This window comes from Aotus nancymaae, unplaced genomic scaffold (genome assembly GCF_030222135.1).
Source record: "Aotus nancymaae isolate 86718 unplaced genomic scaffold, 86718_ANA_hifiasm-v0.15.2.pri h1tg000075l, whole genome shotgun sequence".
NCBI lineage: Eukaryota > Metazoa > Chordata > Mammalia > Primates > Aotidae > Aotus > Aotus nancymaae.
Window position 1 is genome coordinate 1,206,660 of NW_026988490.1, and position 21,131 is coordinate 1,227,790.

General features: G+C 43.3%; 1 pseudogene; it reads left to right on the top strand.

The window, feature by feature from the left end:
- LOC110569055 (farnesyl pyrophosphate synthase-like) overlaps window positions 1-20,433 on the top strand; it is a 39,915-nt pseudogene extending 19,482 nt beyond the window's left edge.
- Window positions 20,434-21,131: the final 698 nt, after the last annotated feature.

The following is a 21,131-nucleotide window of genomic DNA, read 5'->3' on the forward strand; positions in this document are numbered from 1 at the left end:
TTTTGTATAAAACTAAAAAACTCATTTTTATAAATAAAAGGCCTCATTTTTATAAATATAGTTAGAATATGCATGTCAATTAAAAACATAAAATATTGACTAAATGGTAGAAAATAATCAAATGCAAAACTTTATAACTTTTGAAAATATATAAAAATTATAACAGAACTGATTCAAAAATGGACTATCATTATTAAAGAGATCGAAGCAATGGTTAATAATATTCCCACACAAAAGAATTAGGGTCAAGTGGTTATACAGCTTAGTTTTACAGGTGACAAAGACGTTATAAAAAAATTATCAGCTCACTTTACTCACTGATATAGATGCAATAATCCTAAATAAATACAAGCAACTCAAATCTAACGAAGTCACAAAAGGTAATATGCTATGACCAATTTGAGTTTATTTCAGATATGTAAGGATGATTTAATATTAAATCTATAAATATGGTTCGCTGCACTAACATGAAATGGGGAAAAACCTGGGCATGACAGCAGGTACTTGTGGTCCCAACTACTCAGGAGGCTGAGGTGGGAGGATCACTTGGGCCCAGGGCTTGGAGGCTGCAGTGAGCTATAATCACACCACTGCACTTTAGCCTGGGCGACAGAGCAAAACTCCATCTCTTAAAAAAATAAAAGGAGGGGAGGAGGAAGCCATATAATCATCTTAATCTATACCAGAGAAAGTATTTTATTAAATTTGGCATTCATATATATATATATATATGTACATACATATATATATTTAAAACTAGCAAATTTCTTAACTTGATAGAATGTGTTTAACAATTTAAAAGGCAATATTCTGCATAGAGATATTAAAAAATCTTTATAATCACAAAAGAAATAAGGATATTCATTATAACCACTTCTAGTCAACCTTGCATGGGCAGCCTTATGAGACAAGAAAAAGTAATTCCAAGTACAGGACTGAGAGGAGGAAAGTAAACGGTCATTACAATCACGCACCACATAGTCACATAATGACTTTTTGGTCAATGGTAGGCTGCGTATAGAACCATAGTCCCATAAGATTATAATGAAGCTGAAAAATCTCTATTGTCTAATCATGTCACAGCGATTGTAAAGTTGTAGCACAACATATTTCTCGTGTTTGTGGTGATGCAGGTGTAAACCTACTATGTTGCCAATCTTTTAAAAATATAGAATATACTTGATCATAAATGACCATGTTACTGGGTCATTTTTTATATTTCTATACTATACTTTTAATTATTACTTTAGAGAATACTCTTTCTATTTATAAAAACATGTTAACTGTAAAACAGCATCAGCAGGTCCTTTAGGAGGTATTCAGAGGAAGGCATTGTTATCTTAGGAGATGACAGCTCCATGCATGTTACTGCCCCTGAAAACCTTCCAGTGGGACAAGATGCAGAGGTAGAAGATGGTGATATGGATGACCCTGACCTTATGTGGACCTAGGTTAATGTGTGTGTTTATGTCTTAGTTTTTAACAAAGAAGTTTAAAAGGTAAAAAATAAAATTTTAAAGATAGAATAAAGCTTGTATAAGGCAGTAAATAAGTAAAATATTTTTGTATAGCTGTATGATGTGTTTGTGTTTTAAGCTAAGTATTAATACAAAAGAGTAAAATATGTTTAATGATTTTAAAGTTTATAAAGTCAAAAAGTAACAGTAAGCTAAGGTGTATTGTTTTATTTATTTATTTATTATGCTTTAAGTTCTGAGGTACGTGTGCAGATCGTGCAGGTTTGTTACATAGGTATACATATGCCATGGTGGTGGTTTACGGAATCTATTTCCCTGTCATCTGCATTAGGTATTTCTCCTAATGCTATCCCTCCCCAATCCCCCACCCTCTGGTGTATCGTTGAAGAAAGAAAAATATCTTAAAAATAAATTTAGTGTAGCCAAAGTATACAGTATTTATAAAGTTTAGAATAATATACAGTAATATCCTATCCCTTCACATTCACTCACCACTCAGTCACCACTCACTCACCAAAGAGCAACTTTCAGTCCTGCAAGCTCCAATTATGGTAAGTGCTCTATACAGGTGTACCATTTTTAAATCTTTTATACTGTACTTTTTACTGTACCTTTTCTATGTTCAGATGTATTTAGATACACAATTACTATAATTTTACAATTGCTTACAGTATTCAGTAAAGTTACCTGCTGTGCATATTTGTAGCCTAGCGGCAGTAGGCTACACCATACAGCTTAGGTGTGTGGCAGGCTTTGCCACCTAGGTTTGTGTAAGTACACTCTGATGTTCACACAACAAAATCACCTAACAGTGCGTTTCTCAGAAAGCATCCCCACTGTTACGTGGTGCGTGACTGATATTTGCAAGTGGTGTGGTCATTTACAAAATCAGCCTAAAATAATCTACAGACATTATTTGAAATAGTAAGATTAATATATGTTAGCTGCATTTCTATACAACAGCAACAAACAACTAGAAAATGCAAAGAGAAAATATTCTTTATATTTTAAGAGTATCAGAGACCTTTAAGTATTTAGTAATAAATATTTTTATAAGTCACTGAAAATTTGAGGTTGTTTTTTCTTTTTTTTTTGTTTTTTTGAGACAAAGTTTTGCTTTTGTTGCCCAGGCTGGAATGCAATGGCACGATCTTGGCTCACCACAACCTCTGCTTCCTAGGTTCAGGTGATTCTCCAGCCGCAGCTTCCCGAGTAGCTGGGATTACAGGCATGCACCACCATGCCCAGCTAATTTTTTATATTTTTAGTAGAGACGGGATTTCTCCATGTTGGTCAGGCTGTTCTCAAACTCCTGCCCTCAGGTGATCCACCCGCCTTGGCCTCCCAAAGTGCTGGGATTACAGGCGTGAGCTGCCATGCCCGGCCTGAGGTTGCTTGTTATACAGCAAAGCTGATTAGCTCTTCAAGGAAAATGTTAAAGCTCTGTTATGAGATATTAAAGAAGACTCAAGTAAATAGGGAGCTCATCTGGTCTTGAATAGGAATTTTAATAGAATAATATCTCAGTTATTTCCAAATTGATCTATAAATGTAAAATAATTCCAATTAAAAACTCAACAGTGTTTTTCATAGCATGCGATAATCCTAGATGGAAAAGTTAAGGGCTGAAATAGTTAAAACGTTTCTTCAGAGAAGGACACTTCCCTTGTGAATTATCGGTATTTACTATGAATCTAGAGTAATTAAGACAGTAGTGTTATTAGTTCACCGATCAATGGAAATACACAGGGAGCCCAGGAATAGATTTCCACATGTTTGGCATTGGGGATAAGAAAAAGGTGGCATAGTATCAGTAGAGAAAGGAGCTGAAGGACGGAACTGAAAACAATGCTTCTCCAAGTGGAAGAAGTTGAAAGTGTATCCCCACCTTGCCTTATTACAAAACAAACTTCATTTAAAGACTTTCAAAAACAAAACTTTGAAACCCATATGAAAAATATAGGTCAGTATTTTATACCTTGGAGAAGTAAAGATTTCTTAAACAAGACACAGAATTGTGGACTATAAAGTGAAGTGTTGATAACGTAGGCTAAAGTAAAATAAATAACTTTATTCATCAAAACACCCCTTAAAGGACCTGAAAGTTAAGAAATAAACGGAGATATTTGCCATGTACATAATCAACAAATACTTGGTATTAAATAGCTCCTACATATCAATGAGTAAAACACAACTCAAGGGGAAACATAGGCAACATGAAAATATTGTTAAAAAGAGAAGCACATGGGAGCAACAAATATGTGAATTAAATATGTGAGTATTATTAGTAAGAAAAATGCAAAACAAGGTCTCACTGAGATACCATTTTACCCAAGAAGGGGGCCAAAAATACTGAAGAATTAACACTCTCCAGGAACATCCCTTAACCTGTGACTTCTTGGAGTTAGTGCAAAAATAACTCCGCTGCCCCCACTGTTTGGATAGAAAAATTCTGAGACAAGCATTTGCACCATTTCTCAGTGCTTTCCATGGGATCCTGAGCCCTCATCCGTCCACTGGGATAGCTGGAATAATTATTTACCTTTTATTGGCTGTAGTTCCTGTCCTGTGCCCCCTTTTCACTACTCTATTGGTGTTATTACTTCCCAAATGTGCTACTTTCATTTAAATCCTTGTCTCAGGTTTCCTCAGAAAGCCCAAATAAAGGCAGTGTATTTTTTGGATAAGAATGTGTAGAGATGTGATGGAAATATATTAAATGGAATAGATGGGAATGATGCACAGTGAATTCAGGTTGCTGGTTACCTTCTACGGGGTGCTGGATGGCAGATCTGGATGAGAAGGGTTCAGATGGATATACGTATGATCTTTGTAAAGATTCTGACTTTTATTCAGGTGATGAGTTTGTAGATGAGCATTATTAAAAATAACCAACTAACTAATAAATCAATATATGTAAATTTTGTCATTAACTCAGCTCTGTGCTCTCAGGTCCTTCAGAATAGGAGACAAGAGAATGAGGGGGTGGGGAGAGAGAGAATAACAAAGGAAGGAAAGGAGGACAAAAGGGGAGGGAGGAAAGAAGGAAGAAATCATGAGGCCACGTCGGGATGTTAGTGAGCTCTAGAAAGAATATTGTCGAGAAAAAAGTGGACTGAAAAGCAATAAGTAGAACAAGGAAAATGTAGAACATAGTAGAACAATGAAAAATTCCAGGAACATAAAAACTGTAGAAGATCATACTACAAATATGAATGTATCTAAAATGGAGCATACCTGGGGCAACTGACAGAATGCGAGACATTTGAATCTATTTTCCTGAGGTTAGACTAGTTATCTGTTTTGAGAAGCACAAGATTTATGACATTGCAGCTTCACGGATTGAAATGTAATTATAGCACATCTTTAGTTCTACGATGAAACATACTTGCATACTAATTCTCCAGTCAGTTTCACTGTCTTTCTTTCTTTCTTTCTTTTTTTTTTTTTTTAAGGCAGAGTTTCGCTGTTGTCACCCAGACTGGAGTGCAATGGCACAATCTCAGCTCACCGCAACCTCCACCTCCTGGGTTCAAGCAATTCTCCTGCCTCAGCCTCCCGAGTAGCTGGGACTACAGGCCGCGCCACCATGCCCAGCTAATTTTTGTAATTTTTTTTTTTAGTAGAGACAGGGTTTCACCTTGTTGACCAGGATGGTCTCGATCTCTTGACCTCATGATCCACCCGCCTCGGCCTCCCAAAGTGCTGGGATTATAGGCCTGAGCCACCGCTCCCGGCCAGTTTCACTGTCTTTCTTACCATCAGAACTCCAACATTGATTATGTTGTGCCAAATTAAAAAAAAATTTCCCAGCCTTCCTTGCAACTAGGGGTAGCCACATGACATGATTTCAACCAATAAGATATAAGTAGAAGTTGCTGGGTAGAATTTGGTCTTTTACCTTCTTGAGTTACTATTCCATCTTCTCTTTTCCTGTCCTTCAGTAATAGACTCTTCTTCTCAAGATTAAACACCAGCCAAAGCCTATGGCCCTCTGCCAAATACCTGTTCCTTCATCTTTTCGTTTTCTGCCACTTTTCTAAGAATGCTTTCCCAAAGCTTGCTAGTAACATCTTAATAGGCAAACCCTAATTACACTCTCTCAGTCCTGATCTTCTTAGAACTTAGTCCGTTCTGTAATACTCTTAAAAGCTTCTCCTTTTTCAGTCAGCGTCTCATCTCCTCAAGTACTTTGATTCTGTGCTGATCCTGTGTTAACCACAGAGATCCTCCTTGGTCCCTAGTGTCTTTTGTCACTCTGAAATCTAGACATTCACTGTGGTTTGCTATTAGATTTCTTTCTTCTTTTCCCAGTTGTCTCTGCCATGGGGATTGCATTTTTTTTGAGGCCGTGGCAATTACGTTGATGAAGATCATTTCCCAGCCTGTAGCTTTCCCCTAGTCTCTCCCTGACGTGGCAGGCCTGTATTTCCAGATGTGTGCTCACTAGAGCCATTACCTCTACTCACAATGTCTAAACTCAGACGTATTCTTTTTTAAAGTCCCTAATCAGGTTTTCCTTGTGATGGAGATGTTTTGGTCAACCAATTGTTTTCAACTATCAGCAGCAGGGCTTTATCACATATGTGCCAGGGACTGTGCCAAGAGCTTTACATTTTTGATTCTCACAGCAGCTCTGTCAGGTGCATAGCATCATTAGCTCCATTTTACAGATGCAGAAACTGATACCTAAAGAAATGAGGCCTAATTTTTCCAAGGTCACACAATTTTTACTGGCTGAGACTGGTCCTCTGATGCCTAAGTCAAATGGTCTCCCTTTCCATAATAACATTTCTGACGTCCTCGTAGTTTAAAAATCCTGATTCTACATTGAATCAACCGCTAGACTCTGTCAGCGGTCTGTCTCCCAGACTTCCCATTTCCCTTTCTTATTGCCTAACCAAAGAAAACCCACCGTCAGCTTGTTGTGTACAAGGCCACCGTCTCTCGTGTCCCAAGCCTCTGTGCACCCTCTGCGAGTACAGCTCCTCTCCCGCCAAGTCACGTGGACAGCAGAAAATCCAAGCTTCCATGAGATGGCTCCGACCTACTCTTCACTCTTCGTTTTGGCTTTTTTCAACCTGTCTTGGGCTGTAGCCAAATGACCACTTGCTCAGGAGGGATGGTTCTCCACTGACCCACCTGAGGATTTGTGCTTGTCCTTAGACTGTAGCAACCCACCTGGCCTCCTAGGTACCTCGCCAAAGTTCTCTCTGGCTCAGAACCCAGACCTCTCCAACTCTGGGCATGTCTCGATGGGACCCTGTTGCAGCTTTCCTCTGTCTTTTTGCCCCAGGTTCAGTACTTGGATTCTTGCCATGTGCTGGTGACGAACTCCCCTCTTCTAACCCACTTCAGGAACTGGGGCACATCTACTCTTGGCAGTCATCTCAGGGCCTGAACTTCTCTGCCAGCACCACAGGTTAGCAGCGGAGACTGCTACTTCGTGCACCTGCCTGAGTAGCTGCGTAAATGCCTGCTCCGAGCTTCGCCGAGACCCTGTTTGCCTGCCTTTGAGGACTGATCTTGACCTCCACATGTGGACAACTGCTAGGACCAGACTGTGGCCTCTGCTTCATGTATGACCCTCCAGACCTGGAACCTTGTCCTCAATTGTCCAAAGCCAGACCACTTTATAGCCTCTGTCCCAGGATCTCCCAGTGTGTGGTCTGCAGGGTGTTACTAGGCACTGGGTGTGGGATGGTTAAATAAGTGTAGGCGACATTTAATTATATATAGGTAGTTTTCTTTAGATGAGACTTTCTAGAGCTTTAAACATGTTCTTATGCATTACAGCTCTCCAGATTCGGAACTATAGTTAAGTGCTGTTCCATGCTTATTTCAGAATGAGACCATGCTTTGCACTGAACAGCTCAAGGTACCCTGAAAACACTGGCCACAAGTAGAGTGGGCATACAAAATTTCCAGGTCCATTTACTCTCTGGCAGGGCCTCGCCCATTAAGCACCATGTACCTGTGATAAGGAACTGTGATGGACGCCACAGACAAGCACATATGCTTGTTCCCCAAAGAACTCACAGTCCAGTGGTAGAGAAATATGTTCATAGGCGAGTGGTAGTACTTACCTGACTGAGAGTGGATAAAGGTCACACTGGGACGGTGAGGAGTAAGTAGTTCTGAGGGAGTATTTGGTGAGCTTTCACAAGAAAGGGATAATATTTAATCTGGATCTTGAAGGACGATCCAGAAATTCTGCTGGAGGCAAAGCATGTGCCAAAGTCCAGAGTCACACAGTGCTGGGTGTGTCTGGGGAGTGCTGGGGCTCCGCGGGTCAGGGATGGAGGATGTGTGAAGGCAAAGTGTGGGCATGAGGCTGGAGCCAATAGGAAAAGGCCTTAAAAATAAAGAAGTTAGACTTTGGAGTGACCAGAAGGAGTTTTGAGAAAGTTTTTAGCACAGTGGCTATGGCGGTGGTGTGGCATGTGGAGCGGACTTTGCTGGCCCAAGTTCTTTGGCTGCAGATGCAGGCTCAGCCCAGGAAGGCTGACCGAGGCACACTTCCCTTAGCTCGTCATTCATCTGTCATCCTGGACCACATTCCCTCCCATAGGATGATGCTTTCTCACGGTGGAGGGTGGTCTTGGCCTTTTTTCCTTCCTTGATGCCTTACACAGTGACCCATGTCAAGTAGCTGCAGAACAATACTGCCTTTTAGACTAAATAAGCAAAGTGTTAAGTAAGTCTGTACAGACTACAAGTGCCACAGTTTTGAGGAGAAGGAGCTCTCTGGGAGCCTGAGTAGAGATGGTAGGGAAGGGAGGGACTTGGGAGAAGATCTGACTTGCCCTTGAAGTCTGGTTGCAATTGGGATATGGATGAAGAAAGGACAAGTCATCCTAAGTAAAGGGTGTATCCCCTGCAAGTGCCAGAACAGGCTCAGGATTTAGAGGACAGAGAAGCCCAAGGAGCTGGGCAGGTGATCCAAGGGTGTTGTCAACATGCCGAGGACAGAGACCCATGGCCCAGGGAGCACAACTGGGCCCTGCCTTGCTGGTGGCCTCAAATAGCAGCTCTCCAAACACTGGAAGGGCTAGAAGTGGGCCTAGCATGGGAAAAAAGGTGAAGCCAAAACGCAATGGGAGGGCTGGAGAAGGATATGGCTATGCAGATTGAAGCAAAAAGCAGAGCCTCGGTATTGGAAGCAGGGAAGAGCTCAACAGAGGACAGGGCAGGAATGAAAGGTGAGACTTAGATGAGCAGCAAGGCTGACCTAGGGCAAACTGCTGAGTGGTCACTGAGGACCCTTTTTCTCAGAGACACAGTTGTCCCCAGAGCTGAATGGAGAGTTTCATGCAAGTATGGTTAAAGGAAGGATCGGGGCTGTGCAGTCCACATCAGATACTGAGGACAAAGTGAAATGGTGGCTGATCAGCAGTGAAGAGGCTGGGCTGATGGAACAGGGTGCATGCCGCAAAATAGGAAGAGCTAAGGTTCAGTCATTGGATCAGATTGGGGTGGGCTTGGTCTAAGCAGAGGAATGTATAGTTAAGCAGTGGGATTAAGGAGCCCTGACTTTCGACAGAGCAAGGGTGTGAGGAAAGCAGAGGCACTCACTGCAGGTTCAAAGGAGAGCCTGGAGTCAGAGCCACGCAGGGAATGTCACTGGAGCAAAGTGATGCGGTTCTGAATCAGGGAAGGAGCTATGTAGTTGAAGAGAAGAAATGCAGGGAGCATTTTGACAGAACCGCCAGTATGGGTGACTGATGGGACAGCTGGACAAAAAGGAATAAGTCAGAGATCACATCAAAGTTTCAAGAGCATGAGGCTGCCATCTTGGCCGGCCTGGCCGGCCAGCACACAGATCACGTCCTCCGGCTCTGGGTTTGCGCAGCCTCGTGGAGGTGGTATCCAGTGAGCTTGTGTGATTGTGAACTGTGAATTATTATTTTCGGACTACCTGAGGGAGGTGGGAGCATCTGTGATAAGGTCGTGAGCTCAGGCAGGAGAGGAGTGTGGTGCAGGTGGCCCCTGGCGTGTGTGACATTGGGAAGCGAGTTGGGAGGAAGAAAATGATTGGGGCGTTAGTGCTGGAAGGCTAATACAGCCTAAATGTTGTATCCAATCCTAAATGCCCCAATAGGGGGAAGAAGGAAATCAAGCATGTCATTTTTATAATGTAAAATTTGAGGGCAGTGCCAGTGGAAAAGGGCTTGAGGACACCTATAAAGATCAAAGGATTGTCCAAATTAGTTTTTTGTGCCAAAATCCTATTGTATCCAATATTACTTGAAAAATTTTAGATTGACAGCTAAGTCTCAGGGATGTTTTGTATTATGTTCAGTTTCACTTGAACTGGATTTGACCACTGTGTAGAATCAAATCTGAATCCGCAGCATGTATTTTAGGGAGTTGCAAGTGAGGTCATTGCATTGGGCATGTTACCGAAAGCAGTGCCCAGTGAATAAACCCTGACATGAACCAGTTAGCTTAGCTTGCCAAGAACACGACAAACTTCCTTGATCTTCTGCCAAGGAACCATGCCAACCACTGACACAGAGACCAGGAGAGGATGCAGTGTCTAATGTCCCTTCCACCCTTGGAAATAATCTCCAAATAATTCCATTAGACCCAGTGTGGAGCAGACAGGACCAGCCTGCAGGAAGAGTGTGTCTCTGGGCACATTCTCTGCGCTGTTACTTCCGGCCTGGCCATGGTGTCTTTTATTGGTAGATTACACTTTTTCCTTTTTGAGGAAGAAACAACAGCAAACAGGGCCACTGAAGAATTTTAAAATAAGAGGTCAAGGGGTTAGAGATGTATTAAGACTAAGATGTATTTAGTATGTATTAAGACATCATACTAAAATCTGTAATGGAGCTGTGAGAAACAGAAAATCATTCTTCAGTTCTCCGTTGATTGAATGATAGAGTGTCCCATGACTTGCAAAGGTCAGGGTCAGCACAGAGTACGTATTTTGTCTAAATCAACGACTATGTCAAATAATGCTTGGAATTGATAGATCCAGAGAAGAGTATCAGCTGAGGCCATAAGGTTGCTCTGGAATGCATCATCGCCCCAAGAAGGACTTTCTAGTGACAGGCTTGGCAGAGTCACCCTTGCCTGAAAACGTCACCATAAAAAGTCACACCTATCAATGCCAGCCTCTGTAGAACAGAGCCATGGGGTTCTCTTTCACTAAAATCCATTTGAAAGTCATCCTGGTCTTCATTCTTGAGTCAGCAGAAGAGTCTGTTAGAGCATGGTTGAAGAACGTATTGATTTAATTAAATAATTTTTTATTCCAGAAACTTGGAGAATAGCTAAGATTAATGTCTGCTTGAGTACACAAAAATTTCACCAACACACACCTTGTATTTCTGAAAAGAACTGTGCAGGACATGCCTTGAACAGGTGATAGTGGGCAGAACGGGAAGCAGGAAAGGCGTGCTTCTGAAAAATAAAAAAGCCTTTGGAACAAACTTCTTGTCTTCAGTGGGGACTATCAGGAAAATCTGAGATTAGAAAGGGTATATTTACATGGGGATGTGCTTGGATTGCCATGTGGTAATGTGTAGTTATCATACCATTTTTTATATGCTTGTTTCTAGAAAAATAGATTTGTGAATCCTAAGTGCAAAAAATGCCATAAAACTTAAGGCAGTAGTCCAACATAGGGATGAACTCTGCACGTCACAAATAATTTTAGTTTATAGATTATAGTCATATCATTTAAAATAAAAATAAATATTTTAAATGGTTACATTAGACATTTTAATTAAAATTTTGTTTTCGGATTATAAAAGTAATACATGCCACAATTCTTCAAGATCTATTCCACCAATATGGAGAAAATACTGTGTGTGCATATTCACACATTCAACAAGTGTTGGTCTTCTTCTATGTACTAGACACTCTTTTAGATGGTGGGAACACAAAATTTAAAAGATACCATTCTCATCTTTCAGGAGCAGGCAGTCTACAGAAAAATGTGCTCACGTATAATAAAAATCTTGCATGCTATGAAGGTAGCTTGTGTACAGGAAGAGCAAAGAGGGGACAGAAGTCAAGGGAGCAGGAGGGTGAAGGAAGGCTTCCTGGGGCAGCGAGATTGGAGGCCGGTTCCGAAGCAGGAGTGGGTGTTGGGGGTGGGATTGGGGGAAGTGGGTGGGCAGGGAGATTCCAAGTAGAGGAAACGGCATATGAAAAGGCATGGAGATAGGAGAGGGTATTAGCTGGAGGTGGGATACTAGCAAGTGATGAAACTGGAGAAGTTAATCAGGAAGCCAGCTTGTGATGGATCTGTGTGCTCAAGAGTGAATCTGACTTCAAACGCAAACAAGACTTTCAGATGTATGACTTAGCCAGTTTAGATATCCTTCAAGGTAGAGAGCATGGGTTGATTCTAAGATTGGCTCCTCATTCCATGGACTAACCTTGGCATCTGTTGTAGACTGTGAGCCTAGGTCGCCTCTGTTATACAAGTGATACCCATTCTCATTTGAGGTAGTATCATTGTCACGAAAAGAAACTTTGGCACAGAAAACAAGCCAGATAAGCACAGTGCTTCCTTGGCTGAGCATCCAAGGAACCCACACCTGGCCTGCCTGGAGAGGAGCAGGCCATGATCTCGAGAGGTCTCGTGTATATGGTGGGAGAAGGCTGCTCAGAGGCTTAAAAACTGAGATGATAACTAACTCATGCCGGGACAGAGATTTTCATGGATACTCCCCAAATACTAAGTTTTAACTACTCTTTGAACTGTCTCATAGATCTCAGGTCAATTTTTTGGCTGAATAATAGTAGCTGATACGGTTTGGCTGTTATCACCACCCAAATCTCAACTTGAGTTGTAGCTTCCAACATCCTCACATGTTGTGGAAGGGACCCGGTGGGAGATAATTGAGTCATGGGGGTGGTTTCCTCCATATGGCTCTCATGGTAGTGAATAAGTCTCATGACAGTTAACGGTTTCGTAAGGGGAAACCCCTTTCACTTGATTCTTATTTTTCTCTCTTGGCTGCTGCCATGTAAGACGTGCCTTTCACCTTCTGCCATGATTGTGAGGCTTCCCCAGCCACGTGGAACTATGAGTCCATTAAACCTCTTTTTCTTTATAAATTACCCAGTCTCAGGTATGTCTTTATCAGCAGTATGAAAGCAGGCTAATACAGTAGCTAATATCTATTGAGCATGTTCTCTGTGCCAGGGGCTTGCTGAGTTTTCATGAGATACTCACAATGCCAGAACGACCACTTTCCCAATCCTAGCACTTCAGTAAAGATGGCATAAGCTGCTCAATGCAAGTGTGAGCACATTTTACCTTCTTAATTTGAGAAAAGATTTTGAAGCGATGAAATTTGTAAAGCGACCAGCATGAAAATGCTCAAGGTGAAATGGCCAAGGACATAGTGTGAGTCTAATTCTGTCCACATATGAAAGAAGCATGAAAGCATAAACTGTATTTATCTCTGGGTAGTGGAAGCCAAGTAATGTGTATTTCCTTCTTCAGATCTTTCTTCTAGAATAAAAACAAACTATTTTTATAAGAAAATATTTTTATATATAAAAGTATGACTTTATCTGGCTGAATTGGAGCCAAGAAGTTGTGAAGAAAAATAATCCCCACGTTTCTCTAACATGCCCCCAAGCCATTGAACCCCGAGTGTGTGTTTGCATCTGCTGCTATGCATACAAGTTTTTATTCTGTCATGAGGGGATAGTTCTTGTCGAGTCAAGGGCAAAGAGGCTGGATTTGAGTTCCCTCAGTTAGAAGGAGGTGGGAAATGGACAGAGCTACTTTTTATGGAAGGCTTGGTAGAGAAGAGAGGTCGGAAGGTGACAGAATTATCAAAGAAAGACTAGATGACTCTATCATGTGCAGAATTGTTTGGGGGCCCTGAGACTGAAGGTGGCATTGAGCAGGAGCAGCCTGCTGTCCTCACCTCTGACAGCACCAAGCACCCAGGAGGATGCTGAGACTGCAGGCTGGGCATGGCTGGTGTCGCAGGGGTGCAGTGAGAGGAGAGTAGCCTCTTTTGGGCAGGTAGGTGTGTGATCACTTTGTCTGGATGGTGGAGGCTAAGACCTGGGTAAGGGATGGCTTGGTTTCACACCAAGAATGGTGGCCTCATTTTGTGATCACAGGCTGTTGGAGGCTCAGTGTGAGGTTATGTTGCTAGGAAACAGAAAGAAGATGCATCCACAAGCAAGTAAGAACTTCTGCAACCATGGAATGCAGCCCAGAGCGTGGCACAGGTTTTGGTCGGTTTTATGGTTCTGACAAGCGCCAGAGTATGCAAAGCAGCTGGAGACCATTGGGTCCCTGTGGAGGAAGGTGGCAGGTGTGTTGACTGACGTGCACCTGCCGGCCCCGTGGGACTTATGGCCATGAGCGCTAAAGAGCCACACCTCCCTGTGAAAGACACGACCACAGTCATCTGCTGCAGCTCATGCAAAAAGTGAAATGAAAACTGATTGACTTAAACTCTGGATCTGTGAATAAAAACTTCCCAGTGTAACTGGTGAAACCCAACTTGAATGCGGACCCTGCCAAAAGTTAATGTGATACCCACGGATTTGATGAGCACTCTGAGGGGTCCTGTGTCCTCCTCACATGACCACAGACTTATGAGGCTTCTCTTCCCCTTTCTTCAGGACACATGCTAATATCAATGTCAAAAGCAGCACAAGGACCTCCTGCTGACAAAGATCATATTTACTGAGAGAGCTCTATCTTCAGACTTGTCTGAAATTTAATAAAATGAATTTAATAAAATAAATTTCAGACAAATTTGAATAGTGTAAATTTGCCATTACACTACTTCTGGACTGAGGAGAGGAATAAAGGGAGGACATTTTAAAAAATCCATGTATCCCATTTCAGTGTTCATTGTTATGATATGTACCTGAAATGTAGCTGCTGTTAAACAAAAGTGATTTACTATTCAATCAATGAAAGTAGATTTCTCGTGGACCTGACACCACCCTGTCGCTCCCTCAGAGGCTGTTGCCTCCATACTGGGATATGAGGACAGCCTTGGTGCTATGAGAGGCCTGTCGTGGAGCCTCTGGAAGAATGCATAGTGTTCACCCAGGGCGTTCTCTCGGATTGCTCCAGGGATAAAGAATGCTGCTGATGGAGGACTGTGTGAGTGGTAGCATCGGTGTCCCCTCAAACTGTTATGATGCAGAGCCGGCCAGTTACGAGCCCTGAGAAGTCCTTGGATCAAGGAGTGTTTGTAAGTCTAATGGGAGGCACTTGGTGAACGTTTCATAGGTGTGCTTAAAAAAAAAGAATACTCTGCCATTATTGATTGGAATGTTCTTAGCTATCTATTAGGTTCTAATAGGTCCTGTGTTGTTTGGTTCTTCTATGTGTTTGATGATTTTCTGTCTTGTAGTTTTATTCTCAATTTTGGTATAACCTTTTGGTGATCTTTCCTCCTTACAGCTGCTCTGAATATTCCACTTAACTTGACCGCACTATACACAAATTTTGCGTGAAGTCTAGAGCAGCATATCGGAATCTGTGAGCTTGAAGAGATGTGTGTGCCTGAACCACATTCCAGACCAATTTCAGCCAGAATCCCTAGGGGTGGGTACTGAGAATCTGCCCTTTAAAATCTCCCTAGGTGGCTCTATTGTGCATGCAGGATTGGGGACCACTGGACAGAGGCTGTACAACGCGATCCCATTCAAGTGTCGCAGGTAACAGACCTGGGTGACGCCCTGAGGTCACATCCACTGTGCCGAGAGCAGCACTGTCCAGTAGAGCCACCTGAGAGGGTGGAAACGTTCTGTATCTGTGTTGTCTGATGTGGCCGCACTCGCCACACACTGCTATTGGGCACTTAAAATGTGGGAAGCGAGACCGAGGAACTGAATTTTGAATTTTTTCTTTACTTTAAGTAATTTAAATTTAAATAGCTGCATGTGGCTAGTGACCACCGTAGGCAGCTCGAGATCCATGTAATTCTGTCTTATTTTACCAAGAAAAGAAATACATTTTCACCTGAACTTCCAATGATAGATGATTCTAAGTGGAAGTACTCTCAGTTAAAAAATGCGTTCTTCTGATATCAAATAGTACACGTATCAGCAAAACACATGAACTGATATTGTTTCTTCTCTGTGGAAAAGTGAGACTTTAGAAAACAATTCAGTGTGCCTCTTCGATAACAAAATTGCACCTTGGAAAATATTTGTAAATGATTGTGCTAAGGAGTAACATTTGTACTGAGAAATGAACTTATATTTCTTTCAAATACATGTCTGTTAGCTGTGACTTTTAAAACTTACTCAGGGCTGGGTGCAGTGGCTCAAGCCTGTAATCTCAGCACTTTGGGAGGCCAAGGCAGGTGGATCACCCGAGTTCAGGAATTCAAGACCAGCCTGGACAACATGGTGAAAGCCTGTCTCTACCAAAAATACAAAAATTCGCCAGGCATGGTGGCATATGCCTATAATCCCAGCTACTCAGGAGGCTGAGGCAGGAGAATCACTTGAACCCAGGAGGCAGACGTTGCGGTGAGCTGAGATTGCGCCACTGCCTTCCAGCCTGGGCAACAAGAGCAAGACTCCATCTCAAATAAAGAAAGGAAGGAAGGAAGGAAGGAAGGAAGGAGGGAGGGAGGGAGGGAGGGAAGGAAGGAAGAAAAAAGAAAACTGACTCGGAATACCCCAGTCACATTGTTCATCTCCCTATTTCATAAGGCTTGTAGTTTCCAGGAGCACAATTGTAACAGTAAAAAAAGTGATCAAACCCAACTGTGTTGGACTCAGAGAAGCTTGCAGTCACACTGTCACCTATAATCAAAGTGCTGTGATAAAATGCATTTGTAGTGGCTGTTCGTGTTTCCCACATAACTGACATATGGTTGTATGGTGCGCCAGCCCATGAACTCTTCACTAGGCAAAATTCGTTGCAAGATAAATCTTAAGTGGACATATTTGACACCATAAAAACTTTGAGGTAGCACGAAAACAAGCTACTCTTCATTTTGAAGTATTTATTCATTCTCTGATTCTTTTGAGGTGGAGTTTCGCACTCATGCCCAGACTGGAGTGCAATGGCACGATATCGGCTCGCTGCAACCTCCGCCTCCTGGGTTCAAGCGATTCTCCTGCCTTAGCCTCCAGACTAGCTGGGATTACAGGTGCCTGCCACCATTCCCAATGAATTTTTGCATTTTTAGTAGAAACAGGGTTTCATATGTTGGCCAGGTTAGTCTTGAACTCTTGATCTTAGGTGATCCACCCACCTTGACCTCCCAAAGTGCTGGGATTACAGGAATGAGCCACTGCGCCCGGCCTTCTCTGATTATTTTTAAATGCTTATTTTTAGTATTGGGAAGAAAAACTAGGAAAAGGAGTGCTTTATCATAAGCTCATCAAGAGAAAGGGCTATAATAAAATTATTTTGGTTTGGTTTTTTATAAAATATTTCTGAAAAATTGAAATAATAAATACAATGGTATCACGACAGCATGAAAGTCAGATGTAATTTTTCCATATTTTCTTATTCAATGGAAAATCATTAATGATACACAAAAACTAGGAGAAAGTGTTTAAAAAAGTAATGGAAAAGTATTAATTCTCACTTTCCATAGCTCCTTTCAGCTTCTGAAATTAAGAGCATTAATATACACTCAAGCCTGTCCAAGACCTAAGAAAATCCTAACCAATCCTAAGCCTACATCAATAGGCTCTTCACCAGTTGGTTACATCTGAAATCAGTCTGGAACCAAGAGTCTGTTGTGTGTATCCCCAGCAGGGCCCAGACAGGGGAAGAGAGAAACCCTGAGCTCATGCACCTGCCAACCTTCAGTTTTCTTCTATTCCAGTGTTTCTGGCATCCATTTCAGATGCTGCTGACCTACGGGGAAGGGCTGCTATAACCCACTTGAGAGGATGGTCAGCCATCAATCAAATTAACACACAGAAGGGCCCGGGGAATCAGGCTTGTCTGGCGTTCTGCATAGCTGTCCGAGGTGCTAAGAAGCAGAGGGGTGTTTGTGCTGTTCCTCCAGGCCGGGGAGAGTGGGCTCTTTGCCCTCCGGGGTGAGCTTTTCTCTCCTCCCACCCGCACCGACAGATTAGCCATTTCTAGCACTTCTGCCCCCATTGTCTTCCAGTCTCAAAGGAATGAGTGCCCTTCCCCTGTGCTGGCCTACTCAGACAACCGCTGTGGTGCCCAGCTTCTACACTAAGGACTCTGAGAAATGAGAATTTCTGGGCCTGCCCCACTGCCTGTTCTGATGCTGGCTGTTGCCCAGGGATTTTTGTCATTAGTCCCCGGAGGACGTCCCACAGGATCTGGTGGGCCTTCTTTGAGAAATACTCCCTGCGCCGTGGAGAGTAACCACCCTCCCATATTCCTTTTATTTTTACGGACTCACTCCTTACTCTGTAAGTCTGTTCGTTTCCCCACTGAAAACAGAACCCTCTCTCAACACCTCTTCTCTGTACTCCTTTATAGTTGATTTCTCCCTAAGAAACAAATCCCAGGCTTGTCTCATTTCCCCACCTTTCCCCTCAGTTCTCTGCACGTGTCCTCTTACTATCCTCCAAGCAAACAAAACTCAGCTCCAACCCAGACCCGCCGACAAAGCCTGCAGGGCCCTGTTCCTGCCCCGCCCTGTCCTGTGCAGCCTTGTCCCACTCCTCGCTTGCTTATAGCTTCCTGATGTGCAGAGCTCTTTCCTGCCTCAGGCCTTTGCACTGCAGCTGTCTGGAGCCGTCGCCCTCCCCGGCTTCCTCCTCACAAGGGTCTACTTCACGTTCTTGGTGTCACGGCGTCCATATCACAAACAGGCCTTGCCTGCTCACGTGCTTTAAAGCAGCTATCCTTCTCTCTCTTATAGCTCTGGTTATTTTCCTTCAGAGTGCATTTCCTAATTTACATATGTTTTAACATATTTATTAATTCTTCCCCTCACTAGATTCTGAGTTTTGAAAGGCTGGTGGCCTTATTCGTGTAGCGTATCACCGCACCAAGCCAAGTTCCTGAAACACGGTAGATGCTTTACCTGGAGAAAAAGTGAACCAATGGGAGTACCCGCCAACTAGCAGGACCGAGCAGGAACCCGCATCCAGGAACAGAGCCCTTTGCTCCTCCCTCAGAATGAATGGAGACCAGAAATCAGATGTTTATGCCCAAGAAAAGCAGGATTTTGTTCAGCACTTCTCCCAGAACGTTAGGGTGCTGACTGAGGATGAGATGGGGCACCCAGAGACAGGAGATGCTATTGCCTGGCTCAAGGAGGTCCTGGAGTACAACGCCATTGGAGGCAAATATCACCGGGGTTTGACGGTACTAGTAGCGTTCTGGGAGCTCGTGGAGCCAAGGAAACAGGATGCTGATAGTCTCCAGCGGGCTCTGACTGTGGGCTGGTGTGTGGAACTGCTGCAAGCTTTCTTCCTGGTGGCAGATGACATCATGGATTCATCCCTCACCTGCCGGGGACAGATCTGCTGGTATCAGAAGCCAGGCGTGGGTTTGGATGCCATCAATGATGCTATCCTTCTGGAAGCATGTATCTACCACCTGCTGAAGCTCTACTGCCGGGAGCAGCCCTATTACCTGAACCTGATTGAGCTCTTCCTGCAGAGTTCCTGGGCAGACCCTGGACCTCATCACAGCCCCCCAGGGCAATGTGGATCTCGGCAGATTCACTGAAAAGAGGTACAAATCTATTGTCAAGTACAAGACGGCTTTCTACTCCTTATACCTTCCTGTAGCTGCAGCCATGTACATGGCAGGAATTGATGGCGAGAAGGAGCATGCCAATGCCAAGAAGATCCTGCTGGAGATGGGAGAGTTCTTTCAGATTCAGGCTGATTACCTTGACCTCTTTGGGGACCCCAGTGTGACTGGCAAAGTTGGCACTGACATCCAGGACAACAAATGCAGCTGGCTGGTGGTCCAGTGTCTGCAATGATCCACTCCGGAACAGCGCCAGATCCTGAAGGAAAATTACGGGCAGAAGGAGGCTGAGAAGGTGGCCCGAGTGAAGGCATTATATGAGGAGCTGGATCTGCTGGCCGTGTTCTCGCAGTATGAGGAAGACAGTTACAGCCACATTATGGGTCTCATTGAACAGTACGCAGCGCCCTTGCCCCCAGCTATCTTTCTGGGGCTTGCGTGCAAAATCTACAAGCGGAAAAAGTGACCTAGAGACTGCAGGGGCGGAGAGGAGGCTCTCAATAAATAAATTATTGTGTTAAAAAAAGAAAAGAAAAGAAAAAGTGAACCAATGATGCTGTCTTGGTTCTAGTGCCTCCCTGACTTCCGGCTTCTGCACCTGAATGCATAGCGGCCTGGGTGAGAGACCGTGGCAAGCGATGACTCCGATATGTGCCCTGAGTGTCCTCAGTTCTCTGACCAACAAAGCCAGACACCCGGCTCGTCTCATCACTATGTCTGATCCCATTGCTAGAAAGGCCTTGGGGAATTTTGTGTTTTAACGATTTCACTGAGAATAAAACCAAAAGCCTACTTTCTTCGTTTGTACAGAAAAATGGTACTGCTGACGTTAACCTTGTGATTACAGGATAATTTCAATAAACTGCTGCGGACCTTTTGTTTTTTTGTCTTTGCAGAGTAAATGAAATAGAGAGAGAACGAAATCCCCCACTTCCTGTGCAGCAGTGTGGTATTCAGGGCCCCCCCAGGAAAGAAGGTTTCAGGAGCTCGGCCTCTCAGCATCCCTGCGCACACGGCCTGGCTCCTGAGCACAGCGCCTGCCATGTTCTCATCTAAGCTGCATTTCCTTTCCTTCTTTGGGGACATAAATCTGCTAGCAATAAAAATATCTAACTGGGTAATATGTATGCAGGGTACACTGTTAGTGTTCCTAATTGCTGTTCAATGGTGATGGGAGTTAACTGGAATTTTGAATGGAGCCTTTTCAAAGCCTTTTCCCCTCCAAAGCTGGTGCCTGCCCAGATACCTAAAAAACATGCATACCCCCACAAGGTGTGAACTTCAACAAGTTCTTAGTCCCTTCAAGATGCTTTCTCAGCAGATGAGACACTTGAGTGAGAGTCTGGACATTCTGTTGTTTCTTTTCTTATTTAAGGATGTCTTCGAATGTAACAGAAATGAAATAGAAATAAGAAATTTAATTATGCCAAAGAAAGAAAGTAAATGACCACTATTGCTAAATGGCAAGGCTAGAAAACTCATGAGAGTCACTTGTCCACAATTAGTTTAGTAGAGATGGATACAAGATAAATATGAAAAAATCACTATAATACTGCTTCCTATGTACTTCCTGGAATGCGCTTTACATATCATTCTGTGATGCTGAGCAGATAGAGGGGCTCCAGGTTCACACACGCCCGCTCTTGAGTATGTCTTTGCTACTCCTTGCAATTTCCAGTATCACTGCCAACTTATGTGGGTCCTTCATACAGTTCATGTGAATTACTGGTGGTGGATAATTCTCAGTGCTAGGACTTAGTAGCTGATCAAATGAGGAGCAGGAGGGCAAAGAGGCCATTCATAAATATACTGAGTATCTGCTAATCTGTATCAGGCCTTGTCCCAGATGCTGGTGTGGGACCAATGAAGACCCAGGGCTACCTCTGAGGACTCGGAGGGAAGGTGGTGCTGAAGCTCCCAGGTTGGGTAATGGGCATGTAAACAGGATTCATAGAGAGGAGCAGAGTGGGTGAAAGACGGTGAGTTCA